This window comes from Ricinus communis, chromosome 3 (genome assembly GCF_019578655.1).
Source record: "Ricinus communis isolate WT05 ecotype wild-type chromosome 3, ASM1957865v1, whole genome shotgun sequence".
Classification (NCBI taxonomy): Eukaryota; Viridiplantae; Streptophyta; class Magnoliopsida; order Malpighiales; family Euphorbiaceae; genus Ricinus; species Ricinus communis.
In genome coordinates, this window is record NC_063258.1 from 9,823,005 (window position 1) to 9,838,892 (window position 15,888).

General features: G+C 36.5%; 2 non-coding genes across 2 annotated transcripts; both read left to right on the top strand.

Moving 5' to 3' along the window:
• The first annotated feature begins 11,610 nt into the window (after positions 1-11,610).
• Positions 11,611-11,717, top strand: LOC125369618. Its single transcript, XR_007215295.1, has one exon. It is a non-coding gene; the product is annotated as a small nucleolar RNA R71 (small nucleolar RNA).
• A 2,048-nt stretch (positions 11,718-13,765) lies between these two features.
• On the top strand, positions 13,766-13,873 carry LOC125369637. Its single transcript, XR_007215314.1, has one exon. It is a non-coding gene; the product is annotated as a small nucleolar RNA R71 (small nucleolar RNA).
• The last annotated feature ends 2,015 nt before the right edge of the window (positions 13,874-15,888 follow it).

A 15,888-nucleotide genomic window follows, 5' to 3' on the forward strand; every position in this document is an offset into this window, starting at 1 on the left:
TTTGTTTATTTGTTGCAGATGATTTATTTTCCGAAAAGACCCCATATGGATTGCCACCAATTAAGGAATAGAGCATCAAATTGATTTCATTCCTGGATCATCTATTCCTAATCGGCCTGCCTATAGGAGCAACCTCGAGGAGACTAAGGAACTCCAAAGGCAAGTTGAAGAATTGATGACTAAAGGATTGACCAAGGAAGTATGAGCCCGTGTGCAGTTCTAGTTTTACTTGTGCCTAAAAAGGATGGAACATGGAGGATGTGCATTGATTGTCGTGCCTTCAACAAAATCACTGTAAAGTATAATGGTTTGGTATTATTTAGCGAGCATAAACAAGAGTGTTGAGTTAAAGCGCGTTGAAGGGACAATCATAAGCACCGACCCAATGCTTAGACAAATGCGATGAGAGAAATTTAGTTGATAGAATATTGATATCATTTCTCAAATGACCATGGAGGAATCTTTTGGAAGAAAGAGGAATGCCGAGAATCGAGGCACGCCCAAATATTCTGATTTAGGATTTACACTGTTGGAATCTCCATCATTCCTTGTTCCTTTAGGCATGAGTACTCTTAATGACACAAGGATTGGAATAAGGAATCATGGGAATGCAATTAAAAAGCTCGACTGGTGCATTGGGGATTAGCTTGATGATCAAGCAGGACGAGACATAAATCCATGTGAGTAAGAAAGAAATCATGTTGTTTTCAATAAATCCAAGGGTAATATAAGCAGGAATGCAAGTGTTTTGATGTTTTGGACGTATATAATGAAGTATTTTCGGTCGGAGCATTATTAGGTTGCCGAACGCAAATTTCTCCTTTTTTTATTAAATTACCTTATAAAATTTGGGACTACGAGACTTGTTGACCTATCAACTCCTTTTTGGTTCTTGATTTGAATTTAGTTTATTCATCTTAATTTATTTATTTACTCATACTTAACTTCTACTTTCTTCTTCTTATGAAATGAGGGCATTCATAATGTAAAAACTACATGCAACCGAATATTTGAGGCGAGTGAGCATATTATTTCAGTTTTCTACATTGCAGAGAATTAAGTTACGAGTTCTTTCAAGAACTTTGTGAACTTATGAAGACCCGCACTAGCGAACCTAGACTTATTGCTCACGTCCTTTCATTCTTTTATGCTCTTTGTCTACCTTTGTGTTTAAATCAATTCAATCCTTACGCTTAGCCATGGAAGAGAATAAAAAACTTGCGATCTTATTTCTTATCGAATCTGAAATACTATCTTTGTTCTCATTTGTTTGTTCCTTTTGTTCATCTCTTTCTAATCAATGTCTTGTATGAATTTTTGGTTTTATTTGGCGAGCATAAATAGGAGCGTTGAGTTAAAGCGCATGGAAGCGACAATCATAGGCAGCAATCCAATGCTTAGACAAATGCGAAGAAGGAAAATTAGTTAATCGAGTATTTATATCATTCTTCAAATGATGGCGGCTGAATCTTCTAGAGGAAAGAGGGAACACCGAGAATGGAGGCATGCCTAAATTTTGCGATTCAGGATTTGCTCAATTGGGATCTCCATCGTTCTTTGTTCCTTTAGTTATGTGGACTCCTGATGACATGAAGATTAACATAAGGAATCATGAAATCTCAATTGACAAGTTTGACCTATGCCATTGGGGCTTAGCTTGATGATCAAGCAGGACGAGACATAAATCCAAGCGCGTTAATGAGAAATCATGTGGGTTTCGATTAATCCAAGTGTAATACTAGTGGGAATGCGAGATTTTTAATATTTACGATGCAGATAAAAAAGTAATTTGTGTTGGTGTGTTATAAGGTAGGCCCTCGCATATTTTTCCTTGCTTTTGTTAAGCTGGATCATAAAATTTAGGACAACGATAGATGTTGACCAGTCAACTCCTCTCCGGTTCTTGATTTGACTTTATTTTATTCATCTTTGTGTATTTATTTATTCATATGTAGCTTCTAGTTTCTTCTTCATATAGAATTAGGGCTTTCGCACTATAAAAACTACATGCAACCGAATACTTGAGGCTAGTGAGCGTATTTAATATTTTAGTTTTCTATTGCGAGAAATCAAGTTATTGGATCTTGCAAAGAAATTCACAAACTTATGATGACCTACACTAGTGAAGTTAGTCTGATCACTCACATCCTTCCTTTCTTCTATGTTCTCTGTCTACCATTATGTTTAAATCAATTTGATTTGATCCTTAGGCTTAGCCGTATTGAAGAGAATAAAGAATTTGTGATTTCTTTCCATATCGAATTTGAAAGCCTACCTATGTTCTCATTTTGTTTGTTTCTTTTGTATCTCTCTTTCTAATTTTTATCTAATATGATGGTTTGATTTTACTTGGCGAGCATAAACAGGAGTGTTGAGTTAAAGCACATGGAAGCGACAATCATAGGCACCGATCTAATGCATGCACAACTACAAAAAAAAAATTAGTTGATCAAATATTCATATAATTCTCCAAATGATCATAGCGAATCTTTTAGAGGAAAGAGGGAAGGGCGAAAATCGAGGCATGCCTAGATATTCTTATTCATGAGATGCACCATTGGGATCTCCATCATTCCTTGCTCCTCTAAGGACAAGGACTCGTGATTACACAAGGATTGGCGAGCGCAATTGACAAGCTTGACTGGTGGCATTATGGATTATGTAGATGTAACACCTCATCTCATGTAGCCCAAGATGGATATTTAAAACAAAATGCTTTCTAAAATCTTTTTAGTTTAGTTGAATTATTTCATGCTTAGATATGTATATGTAACAATGTATTTCAAAATCATAATTATGAAAAGTAGATAATTTTTTTAATATGATGTTTCATTACAATGAATATAACTAGAAATGCTTTTATTAAAAATTATTAAATAAGTTAATATATAAATTTTGCCTTTAAACATTAACTTTATAACATAATTTTTTTACATGTACATAACCACCATGATATGAAACAAGGATGAACATTTAGATACAAGTTACAATAAGTATGTATATGACTCCTTAGACGAGAAATTTTTGCCAACCTTACTCTTGCCTTTAATCATACTTACTAGCTCAACCATCCACTATCAAGCCTTGCTTCCTGAATAAAATTTATGAAAAGAGTAGAATGAGTATAAAAATACTCAGTGAGTAGATATACAAGCAGAAAACAATTAGATAACTGTAAGCAAAAGAGAACCATATAATTATACAAAATATATAACGTTGTGAATCAAATTCTTGAGGCAATTAATCTTTGTTAAGGAAGAAAACACCACTGCAGAAACTGTTCTAATACTTATACAAAATAGCAATAATAATTATCAACATCATATACTTTAAATGGTATAAAAAGTTTCATGGATTCTGACCATCCTCACAACTATTATCACCAATCAGCCATCATGCAAAATCCCATTCTAGGCACACTTGATGGCTAATCCTTCCTCTATATTAGCATGGTCCGACCCTTTTCCTTTTACCGGCCTGTAATCAAGTGCTCCATTCTCTAATGCGCATTAACAACCATAAAGAAATCACATGTGTATATATCAATCTCAGCACATTTCAAACACATCACTGTGAGGAGGCATTTCTTGAAAATAAAGTACACTTTCAGTCAAAGGCATTGGATGAATGCTCTTTTTAACATTAAAATAAAACTATATTAGACTGCTTGTAATTGTGTAAATAAGTAATATGCAATCGATAAAATTAAGGCTATCAATATTTGTGCTCATCAAGAAAAAGCCAACATCTTTAATTAACATTATATATTAATTAATTACGCGAACTAAAAGTTGAAATATTCTTGTTGTTGAATTGCAAAATCATCACATGTAAAATCCAACACAAACAACCTACTTTTGTTAATTATACTTCAAATTTGTAAAACCAATTGAATATGTTTTGAAATAAGTACCAATCCGAAATTTAATAAGCTTAAAATAACAACTTTAAATTTCTTTTTTCTAAGTTCAATTTTCAGCTTTTAAATTAAAGAAATCAACTTTGCAAGGGCTTGATATTTACTCACCGAAAGTGGCCATTAGTCATACCCAACAAGCTCCACAAAACATCTACCTTGTACTTGCATCTTCCTTGCCTTTTCAACACCTAATTCATAAATTTCACTTAGAATTCAACAACATAATAAGCCTTTATATTAAACACACTTAAATACTAAAGTTTCCTATACATCAAGCCACGCATAATTTGGAGTTTTCTACCTCGAGATATGGAAATAAATAGTGAGGCTGAAAAATCAGAAAAATCCAACCCAAGAATACAACTCACCAATCCTAACTCAAATCAATAAAAACTCTTATAATACTTACTAAATAAAGCCTTTCTAAATGAAGATTATGGCCAACAAAGTGCTTAAACCTTGAAATTCCTCTTGGAAAATATTAGACCGGATTGTTTAATGAAGAAACTCTCTCAATTCCTTTCTTTTCTTTTCTTAAGTTAAGTGTGTGTCTGAACATATATGCATATGGAGACTTAGTAGTAGAGAGTAGATAATTCTAGACATAGTATGAAATAGGATTTAGTTGTAAAATATCCCGTTAGGTCCTTAATGAATTGTTCATATTACTTATATCAATCCTCTAGCTTTATTTTTTCATCCTAATTCAATCCACCATCTTTCTTTCATTTCAATTAAGTCCCACTATTATTTATTATTAAACACACTTAAGTACTACCTTAATTCAATTAAGATACTATATGAAAATGCAATGCTAAAAGGATGAATACATACTTAGAGTACGGGTGTGACAATAAATAATCAAGCAGGATGAGATGTAAATCCACACATGTAAGGGACAAGTCTAATATAAATGAGAATGCAAGCTTTTTTATGTTTGGGACGCATATAATGAAGTAATTTAGGTCAGAGTGTTTTTAGATAGTCCAAGTAGAATTTACCCTTTCTTTTGTAAGCTGGCTCATAAAATTTAGGACTACGAGAGTTGCTGCTCAGTCAATTCCTCTATCGTTCTTAATTTGACTCTAGTTTATTTATCTTTCTTTCTTTATTTATTAATATTTAGCTTCTAGTTTCTTCTTCTTATGGAATGAGGACTTTCGCTTTATAAAAATCGCATGCAACCGAATACTTAAGGCCAACAAGCATATTATTTTAGTTTTCTACCATTCGGGAAATCAAGTTATTGGTTCTTTCAAGAACTTTGTGGACTTATCAATACTCGCTAGCGAGCATAGACTATCATTCACGTCCTTCCTTTTCTTGTGTTCTTTTATGCGCCTTTGTGTTTAGAACAACTAGATTTGATCCTTACGCTTAGCCTTACCGAATCTAAAATCTTGGCTATATTCTCATTTTGTTTGTTTCTTTTGTGTCTTTCTTCCTAATTTCTGTCTAGTATGATGGTTTGGTTTTATATAGGGAGCATAAATACGAGTGTTGAGTGAAAGCACATGAAAAGCAGCAATCATAGGCACCAATCCAATGCTTCGATGAATGCAGAGAAATAATATTAGTTGATCATGTATTGATATCAGTCTCTAAATGACCACGAAAAAATCTTTAGTGAAAAGAGGGAACAATGAGAATCAAGGCACACCCAAATATTCTGATTCAGGATTTGTAGCATTGAGATCTTCATCCTTCCTTGTTCCTCTAAGGAAAGAAATGAGAACATAGCTAGGATTTCGTATCTGATTCTCTTCCATAGCTACACATAAGGATTAAAATGAATTGATTTAAACTCATGGATAGAGAAAGAACACAAAAGAAAGGAAGGATGTCAGCAATAAGACTAAGTTCTCTAGTATAAGTCTTCATAAGTCCGCAAAGATCTTGAAAGAACCCATAACTTATTTCTCTGCAAGGTAGAAAACTAAAATAATATGCTCACTAGCCTCAAATATTCAGATGCATGCGGTCTTCGTAGTGCAAAAGCCCTCATTCCATAAGAAGAAGAAATTAGAAGCTAAATATGAATTAATAAATAAAGAGAGATAAATAAACTAAAGTTAAAACAAGAACTAAAGAGGAATTGACTAGCCAATAACTCATGTAGTCTCAAATTTTATAAGCCAGCTTAATAAAACAAGTGGAAATTCTTATGGGCCTACCTAATAACATTCCGACCAAAATTACATCATTATATGCATCCCAAACATCAAAATATGCGCATTCCCACTTTGATTAACCGAAAAGAATATAATTTCTCCATCACGTGTTTGTATTTGCATTTCGTTTTGTTTGATCATCAAGTCACGGTCCAATACCACGAATGAAGCTTGTCAATTATGTTCCCATGATTTTTTAACGAAAATTCGCATCGGCGTACCTAATAACACTTGACCCAATTCTCTTTATTATATGCCTCTTAAACATCAAATCGCATGCATTCATGCTTGTATTAATTAAAAGTAGCATGATTTCTCCTTTACGTGCATATATTTGCATTTTGTGCTTGAACATCAAGTCACACCTCAATGCCACCGATCAAGCTTGTCAATTGTGCTTTCATGATTCCATAATGAAAACAAGGGGAAATTTGCATGGGCATACCAAATAACACTTCGGCCCCAAATTTATTGCTCACGTCCTTTCTTTCCTTTGTATTCTTTGTCTACCCTTGTGTTTAAATCTATTCAATTTGATCCTTAAGCTTAACCATAAGGAAAAGAACAAAAAACTTGTTATTTTATTTAGGGAGCATAAACATGAGTGTTGAGTGAAAGCACACAGAAGTGGCAATCATAGGCATTGATCCAAGGCTTGGACAAATGCGAAGAAAGAAAATTAATTGATCGAGTATCGATATCATTCTTATAATGTTCTCAGATAAATCTTTTGAAGAAAAGAGGGAATGTTGAGGATCGAGTCTCGCCCAAATAATCTAATTCAGGATTGGCACCATTGGGATCTCCATCATTCCTTATTCCTCTAGGCATGAAAAGGAACAATTCTTTAATATTTGGGAGGCATATAATTAAGTAATTTAGTTTGGAGTTATTAGGTAGGCCCACATGAATTTTTCCTTCTTTTCGTTAAGCTGATTCATAAAATTTGGTATCTTTATCATTCCTTGTTCCTCAAGGCATGTGGGTTCCTTATGACACAAGGATTGCCGTAAGGACTGGTTAACAACTCTTATAGTCCTAAATTTGATTATCAAGTAGGACAAGATGTAAATCCATGCGCGTAAGAAGTCATATTGTTTTCAATAAATCCAAGTGTAATATAAGCGAGAATGTGAGAGTTTTGATGTTTGGAACGCATAAAATGAAGTAATTTGGATCAGAGTGTTATTAGGTAGGCACACGTGAATTTTCCTCTGTGTATGTTAAGCTGGCTCATAAAATTTGGAACTACAAGAGTTGTTGACCAGTCAACTTCTTTCTCATTCTTGATTTGACTTCACTTTATTCATCTTTCTTTATTTATTTATTGATATTTAGATTCTAGTTTCTTCTTCTTATGGAATAAGGACTTTCACACTATAAAAAGAACACGCAATCGAATACTTAAGGCTACTGAGCATATTATTTCAATTTTCTACCTTGCGGGAAATCAAGTGTTGGGTTCTTTCAAGAGCTTTATGGACTTATCAACACTTGTGCTCGCGAGCATACACTTATCGCTCATGTTCTTCCTTTCTTTTGTGTTTTGTTAATTGTGTATTGATATTATTGATATGAAACCTTCATGAATAAGCTTGAGAACCCCTTTTGAAATGCGGACCCCAACACATTAATATGAAAACCCCAAGAACTAATTCGGTTCAACCTCTAAGAAAGGTTAGTAAACAGATTACTTGTTCCTAAATCATAATTTGGAAAACTTGAATGTTTAATTCATTAGTAAACAGAATTTAGAAAACTTATTCCTAAATCACAATTTGGAAACACTCCACAAGAAGATGATCAATCCACTTGAATGTTTCTTAATCATGCATTCTCTGGGGAAGAACACAAAGACAAAGCAAAGCGAAACTTTAAGGTTTAATAACCAATTATCATTCAATTTTTAACTTCAACTTCAACTTTTAATTCATTGCATCAAAATTCATACTAGCCTTATATAGGCCTTAGAAAACCCTAAATCTTGACTAATAAGAATTTACATCTAATATAAGATAAAGATAACCTTCCTAAATAAAAGAGATAACTTAAACAAAGTCCTAATTAGGTTAAAATACATGTGTGGCCACCCAAAATAAGCCATAAAACCCTAGTTTATATAGGTCACATCGATGGGCCTCAAAACATAAGCTAAGTTAGGCCCAAAGTCTTAATATGCTCCAATTCAGCTTTTTGTCTTTTTAAGCCCAATTTGATTCATTCAAGCACGATAATTAAATTAGATTAATAAGCCTAGAACTTAAATCCAATTCTTCAAGCCTTGATGTGTCCTTAGCCCAAATGTCTTGGATAAGCTCATTGACTTACAATTTGAATCGAACTAAGACTCCTAGTTAAATTAGGATTCCTTGTTGAATTAAGATTCCTTTTGTTGCTTGAACTCCTAATATCATTATGACTCCTTCCAGGATTAGGATTCCTAGTTGAGCCAGGACTCTTTATCTGATTAGGGTTCCTTGAGCTAGTAGGAATCCACTTTGAGTGATTTAGAGTGAATCTGGTGAGGAGTTGGTTCTAAATAATTTTGTTGAGATAGTATTTTGTGAATCAATAGCATCTTGGTTGTGATACTTGAATTGATTGCTTCGTTTCTTTCTGTTTGACTTACACTTGTTAAGGATATGTGCAAGAGCTTTCTAGTTTGTCTGTCAGTTTAAGTGTTGTCTCTTAGTGGTTTATTTTCCTTATTTTACTTTTGATTGCTTGAGGACAAGCAATGAGCTAAGTGTGGGGTTATTTGATGTGCGTAAAATACACACATCTAAATGGGGTTTTTAAGATCGATTTTATGGATATTTAGATATGAATCGGTACCAACACTCACCCTATGCGTATGTTTGTGTGCATTAGGTCCAATAAAAGTCAAAGAATGAAAAAGGAAAGAATTGGAGCATAATTGGACATCAAAGCTGCCGAAACGAGCTAAGTACGAGCATAAGGAAGCTGAACAGGGCCGTGTTGGTCTCAACAGCGGCGTGTTCTGCTGCAGTCACAAACCGCAGTACATGTTACCAACACGGGACCCAACACGGACGTGTTGGTCATCAAAGAAGAAGTAGATCTTATGGAGCACGTCCACAGAGAGTAACACGGCCAGGAACACCAGCCTGTGTCCTAAACACGGCCAGGGACACGGCCGTGTTTGAGGCGACATGGGGTATTAATTAAAAGAATGAAGAGAGGAAAAAAAGGAAGGCAGCTAGGGTTAGAACGTCCAAAACTCATCTTTTTCCCTGTCTAAGGGTTTTCTGAGTTGAAACTAAGAGGAAAGGAGACTTGGATCAAGGTTTCACTTGGATTCTCTTCGAACTTCAAAGATTGACGAGGATTGTCGATTGGTTTCAATCCGAGTAAGAGGGACAAGAATCGATCCAAAATTGGGCACGAGGAATTGGAGCTGTTCACTCTCATCCAAGGGTGTATTCGGGTTCCTCTACCTTTACTCATTTTTTTTGTAATTGAATTCTTATTGGTTGTGATTATGAACATGATTAGCTAAGCTTATTAACCCATTGGGGTTCTTTATCTAGGGATTTTTGTACTTCAATTTTGAATTGAATGTATCGATTGTCAATATTGGTTTGCAATGGAAGTATTTATTGAAAAATATATATATATATATATATATATATATATATATATATATATATATATATATATATATATAAATAAAAATTAACAGACCTGTCAATATCAACTAAATGGTCAGCAGACCTGCTGGTCTCACTAGCCAGCAAACAAGCAAGTTGTTCCAACACATCCTCGTTGGACAACTCCTACTCATCCTCAGCCTGTAATGCCACCTGCAAAGGATCATCAAGTAATATCTTTTGTAATTGAGAGCCCACATTATCATCCAAAACATCCACAGAGTATATAGTATCATCATGGTCAAGTAAATGTCTCATAGAAGTGCTAAGGTCAAAGGTAATAGTCTCATTATCTACTCTAAACTGTAACTTCTCATCACACACATTATAACAGCCCTAGATGTTGCAAGGAAAGGTCTACCTAGGATTAAAGGGATGCTACTCTCACCCTCCATATCCATAACAATAAAATTAACAGGAAAATGTAAACTTGTCTACCTTAACAAATACATCCTCAACTATTCCCTTAAGAAATTTCACAGTCCCTATCTCGCTAGACGTAGCTCATCCTAGTAGGTTTTGGCTCACTTAAACCTAACTTTTCAAAAAAACTAGTAGGCATTAAGTTGATGCTAGATCCTAAACCAACTAAAGCATCACTAATATGCAAATCATCAATAATACAGGGAACAGTGAAACTCCTTGGATCACGCCACTTTACTGGCAGCTTGTTTTGAAGAATGGCTGAGCACTCCTCATTTAGTGTCACTAATCCCAAGTCCTCCAGCTTTCTTTTGTTGCTTAGAATCTCTTTTAGGAATCTCGCACAGTTGGACATTTGCAATATAGCCTCAACAAAAGGTAGGTTAATCCTCAACTGCTTAAATAAATCCAAAAACTTACTAAATTATTGATCAACCTTTTTCTGCTTTCACCCAGCAGGATATGGAATTGGCGACTGGTATTCTCTTACAGGACTCTTCTTCTTGTCCTTGGTTCATGCAGGCTCTATCACCTTACGCTCTGGCTCCTTCCTGGCTAGCTCATCCTGCACAACAACATCATCATCAACCATAGGTAAAGAGCTAGCTAACTGCTTACCTAATTTCAGGCTCACAGCCTTGACATGCTCCCTCGTGTTTGACTCTATGGTGCTGAGGAGCGTCCCTTGCTGTCTCTCAGCCAGCATCTTAGAAATCTAGCCTATCTGATTTGCCAAATTCTGTATGGAGGCCTGTTGATTTCTAAGAACTGTGTCCATCTACTGAAACCTGTTCTTTGAAGTAGAAATAAACTTCATCATCAACTCCTCTAAATTAAGCTTCTTCTCCTAGTTTTGAGGTATTTGAGGGAGAATAGTCTGCTATTGGGGTTGCTGCTGGTGCAACCGCTGAAATCCTGGTGGACCCTGGATATTATTATTTCGCCACCCGAAGTTGGGATGGTTTCTCCACCCTGGGTTGTATGTGTTGCTGTATGGGTTATTTTCTTTGTCACCTCGATCGCTTCCCATATAATCAACATGTTTATACTCGGTATAAGAAGAATATGAAGAAGAAGCAAACATACTTCCACATAAAGACAGTTTGCAGCATAGTCTTAGCCACCACTGAAAACTTGGGTCAGGCGTGTTGCTTGGACTAGCATCTGGAGCTAGTCGATCTTCTATGCTAAAAGCTCCACCTGAGCTGCCAAGGCTGATGTAGAATCTCCCTGATTCCCCACTCCTTGCCGTCCTGGCCTACTCTTAGAAGACTGCAACTGATATGTATTCATGGCCATCTCTTCAATTAAATTCTAGGCCTACTCTGGTGCCTTACTGTTGATGGCCCCACTGCAGCCGTATCTACCATCGCCTCATGCATTTGAGTTCAAGCCAATGTAAAAAGTCACTTGTATCCATAATGGCAAGCTGTAGTGTAGGCAACATCTCAGTGAGTCCTTGTACCTCTCCCATGTATCATACATGCTCTCATCATCAAGCTGCGTAAAAGAAGAAATATCATTCGCATCTTTCCAAGCTTAGCGGGAGGAAAGTACTTATAAAGAAATTTCTCGACCAAAGAACTCCGGTGGTGATAGTGTTGGTATCGGTATCGTAGCCATCTCTTCGCTCTATCCCTCAAGAGAAAATGGGAACAACCTAAGGCTGAATGGCAACATCGGTAGTCCTATTAGGATCTTCACAAATCGGTAGTCCTATTCCAAGCTGAATGGCAACATCGGTAGTCCTATTCTTTTATATTATTAATTGCAAAAAGAATACAAGAAAGGAAACTCAAACAATCTTAATAATTCAGTACAAAGCCAACATAGTAAGGAACCCTAATAGGTTCAACTAATCTAGCTATACATATTCATGTCTAAAGCAAATAGGAATTCAATTACAATGAAAGAATAAAGAAATCGAAACATATCTTTTGTAATTGAGAGCCCACATTATCATCCAAAACATCCACAGAGTATACAGTATCATCATGGTCAAGTAAATGTCTCATAGAAGTGCTAAGGTCAAAGGTAATAGTCTCATTATCTACTCTAAACTGTAACTTCTCATCACACACATTATAACAGCCCTAGATGTTGCAAGGAAAGGTCTACCTAGGATTAAAGGGATGCTACTCTCACCCTCCATATCCATAACAATAAAATTAACAGGAAAATGTAAACTTGTCTACCTTAACAAATACATCCTCAACTATTCCCTTAAGAAATTTCACGGTCCTATCGCTAGCATGCAGCTCATCCTAGTAGGTTTTGGCTCACTTAAACCTAACTTTTCAAAAAAAACTAGTAGGCATTAAGTTGATGCTAGATCCTAAACCAACTAAAGCATCACTAATATGCAAATCATCAATAATCTGAGGAGCGGTGAAACTCCTTGGATCACGCCACTTCTTGGCGACTTGTTTTGAAGAATTCTTTGAGCACTCCTCATTTAGTGTCACTAATCCCAAGTCCTCCGACTTTCTTTTGTTGCTTAGAATCTCTTTTAGGAATCTACTTGCAGTTGGACATTTGCAATATAGCCTCAACAAAGGTAGGTTAATCCTCAGCTGCTTAAATAAATCCAAAAACTTACTAAATTATTGATCAACCTTTTACTTTCACCCCAATGGGATATGGAATTAGCAGTTATTCTCTTACAGGACTCTTCTTCTTGTCCTTGGTTCATGCAGGCTCTATCACCTTATGCTCTGGCTCCTTCCGGCTAGCTCATCCACGCGCAACAACATCATCATCAACCATAGGTAAAGAGCTAGCTAGCGCTACCTAATTTCGGGGCTCACGGCCTTGACATGCTCCCTCGTGTTTGACTCATGGTCTTGGGAGGCGTCCCTTGCTGTTTCGGCCTGACATCTTAGAAATCTAGCCTATCCCGGTTGCCAAATTCACGTATGGAGGCACATTGATTTCTAGGCGTATCCATCTATGTTTGTTCTTTGAAGTAGAAATAAACTTCATCATCAACTCCTCTAAATTAAGCTTCTTCTCCTAGTTTTGAGGTATTTGAAGGAGAATAGTCTGCTATTGGGGTTGCTGCTGGTGCAACCGCTGAAATCCTGGTGGACCCTGGATATTATTATTTCGCCACCCGAAGTTGGGATGGTTTCTCCACCCTGGGTTGTATGTGTTGCTGTATGGGTTATTTTGCTGCCTGATCGCGTTTCCCATATAATCAACATGTTTATACTCAGTATAAGAAGAATATGAAGAAGAAGCAAACATACTTCCCACAGTACAGTTTGCACTGTAGTGCCGGCCACCACAAAACTTGCAGTCAAGCTGTGTTGCTTGGACTAGCATCTGGAGCTAGTCGATCTTCTATGCTAAAAGCTCCACCTGAGCTGCCAAGGCTGATGTAGAATCTCCCTGATTCCCCACTCCTTGCCGTCCGGCCTACTCTTAGAAGGCTGCCAAGCTGATATGTATTCATGGCCATCTCTTCAATTAAATTCTAGGCCTACTCGGTGCCTTCACATTGATGGCCCCACACGCAGCCGTATCTACCATCGCCTCATGGTGAGTTCAAGCCAATGTAAAAAGTCGCACTTGTATCCATAATGGCAAGCTGTGGGCAACATCTCAGTGAGGTCCTTGTACCTCTCCCATGTATCATACATGCTCTCATCATCAAACTGCGTAAAAGAAGAAATATCATTACGCATCTTTCCAAGCTTAGCAGGAGGAAAGTACTTATAAAGAAATTTCTCAGCCAAAGAACTCCAGGTGGTGATAGTGTTAGCTGGTATCGACTGTAGCCATCTCTTCGCTCTATCCCTCAAGAAAATGGGAACAACCTAAGCTGAATGGCAACATCGGTAGTCCTATTAGGATCTTCACAAATCGGTAGTCCTATTCCAAGCTGAATGGCAACATCGGTAGTCCTATTCTTTTATATTATTAATTGCAAAAAGAATACAAGAAAGGAAACTCAAACAATCTTAATAATTCAGTATAAAGCCAACATAGTAAGGAACCCTAATAGGTTCAACTAATCTAGCTATACATATTCATGTCTAAAGCAAATAGGAATTCAATTACAATGAAAGAATAAAGAAATCGAAACATATACACTCTTTTCCTAGAATTGGATGAACAGCTCAAAGCCTTGATCTATACTATAATTGATCTCTAGAATTGCTTCTTGATTTCCTTCAAAACTCCTCCTCAATCTTCAATCCAAAATCCGGATCACGAATCGGCGTTCTAAGGTGGAATCAATTTCACGGAAGCCCACTGGAATGCCTAACAACACGTCTAGCAAAATTTCAATGGAAGATCAAAAATCAAAATCGCCGATCCGGAACTCTCTTTTCTCTTTTAGCTCGTTTCTTTTATTCATTGTGTAAATCGGGCATGTTCGAGCTTATGCCCGTTCCCGACACCGAACATGTTTGGGCCATGTTGGACTCCAATTGACAAAATGAGCTGAATCGAGCATGGCCGTGTTAGCAAGCGGAGGCCGTGTTTTAGCGCTGTTAACCAACACGGGGCCGTGCTCTAGGCGTTGTGCCCTCGAGAAATGTCTTGCTTTAAAGTGCTTAAGCTACACTTTGCTGGAGTTTCTACGGGGAGATCCAACCACGGGCCGTGTTGACTTTCTAAAAGTCAACCCAAGGTTAAGCGACCACGATTCCATCCGTTTTGCCCTAAATTGATCTAAAATTGCTAAAGCAACGATAATGGACCTATAGAATCTCTTGGAAACACGGAAGGACACAAAACACGGGTGATCTTGGAATAAAAACACAATAAATGGTAAGAAAATTTGCAATAATATGTCAACAAATATGTGTAAAAGTATGCATATCAATTTGCCATCCATAAGCGGATGAACAAACCGAAGTTGTTAATAGAACTATGGTTCAATTACTTCGTTCCTTAATTTTAGAAATTTTAAATCTTGGGAGGATCTTTTACCGGATGTGGAGTTTGGATACAATAGGGTTGTTCATAGCATTACACATTATTCTTCATTTCAAATTATTTATGGTTTTAACCCATTAACTCCTATTGATTTATTTCCTTTGCCTCTTAACAAGCTTGTTAGTCTTTGATGGTTCCGTCTAAAGGCGGATTTGATTAAAAGACTACATGAACAAGTTAATGAGAGAGGATTGAGAAGCAAAATACTAGAAGCTGAAGGGTTAACAAAGAAAGAAGACCAATGGTGTTCTAACTTTGGTGATTGGGTTTGGGTGCATTTTCACAGGGAAAGCTTCCCAAATCAAAGAAAGTCAAAGCTAAGTCCAAGGGGTGATGGGTACATTTCCAAGTACTTGAGAGGATCAAAGAGAATGCTTACAAAATTAATTTACAAGGTAAGTACAATGTGATGGCACATTTAATATTGTTGATTCGAGTTCTTTTGATGTAGGTAATGAAATTTGGATTCGAAGGCGGATCATCCTAAAGAAAGAGGGAATGATATGGATCGGCCAAGGCTTAAAGATGTTGGTTTGGATGAGCTCGATGGCGAGGGCAACAAGAAAGAATCAAGGAAGGATCCATTAAGTTTGCCATAAGGTCCAATTACAAGGTCAAGGGCCAAGAAGCTTCAAGAGTCCTTAAATGGCTATATGCAATAGTGGGCTAATAATGGAAGTCCAATAGAATTCGACCGAAATGAAATTCTTAAAGAATGCGCTTTGTTTAACGTTCTTAAAGTCCAAGTTTATGAAGG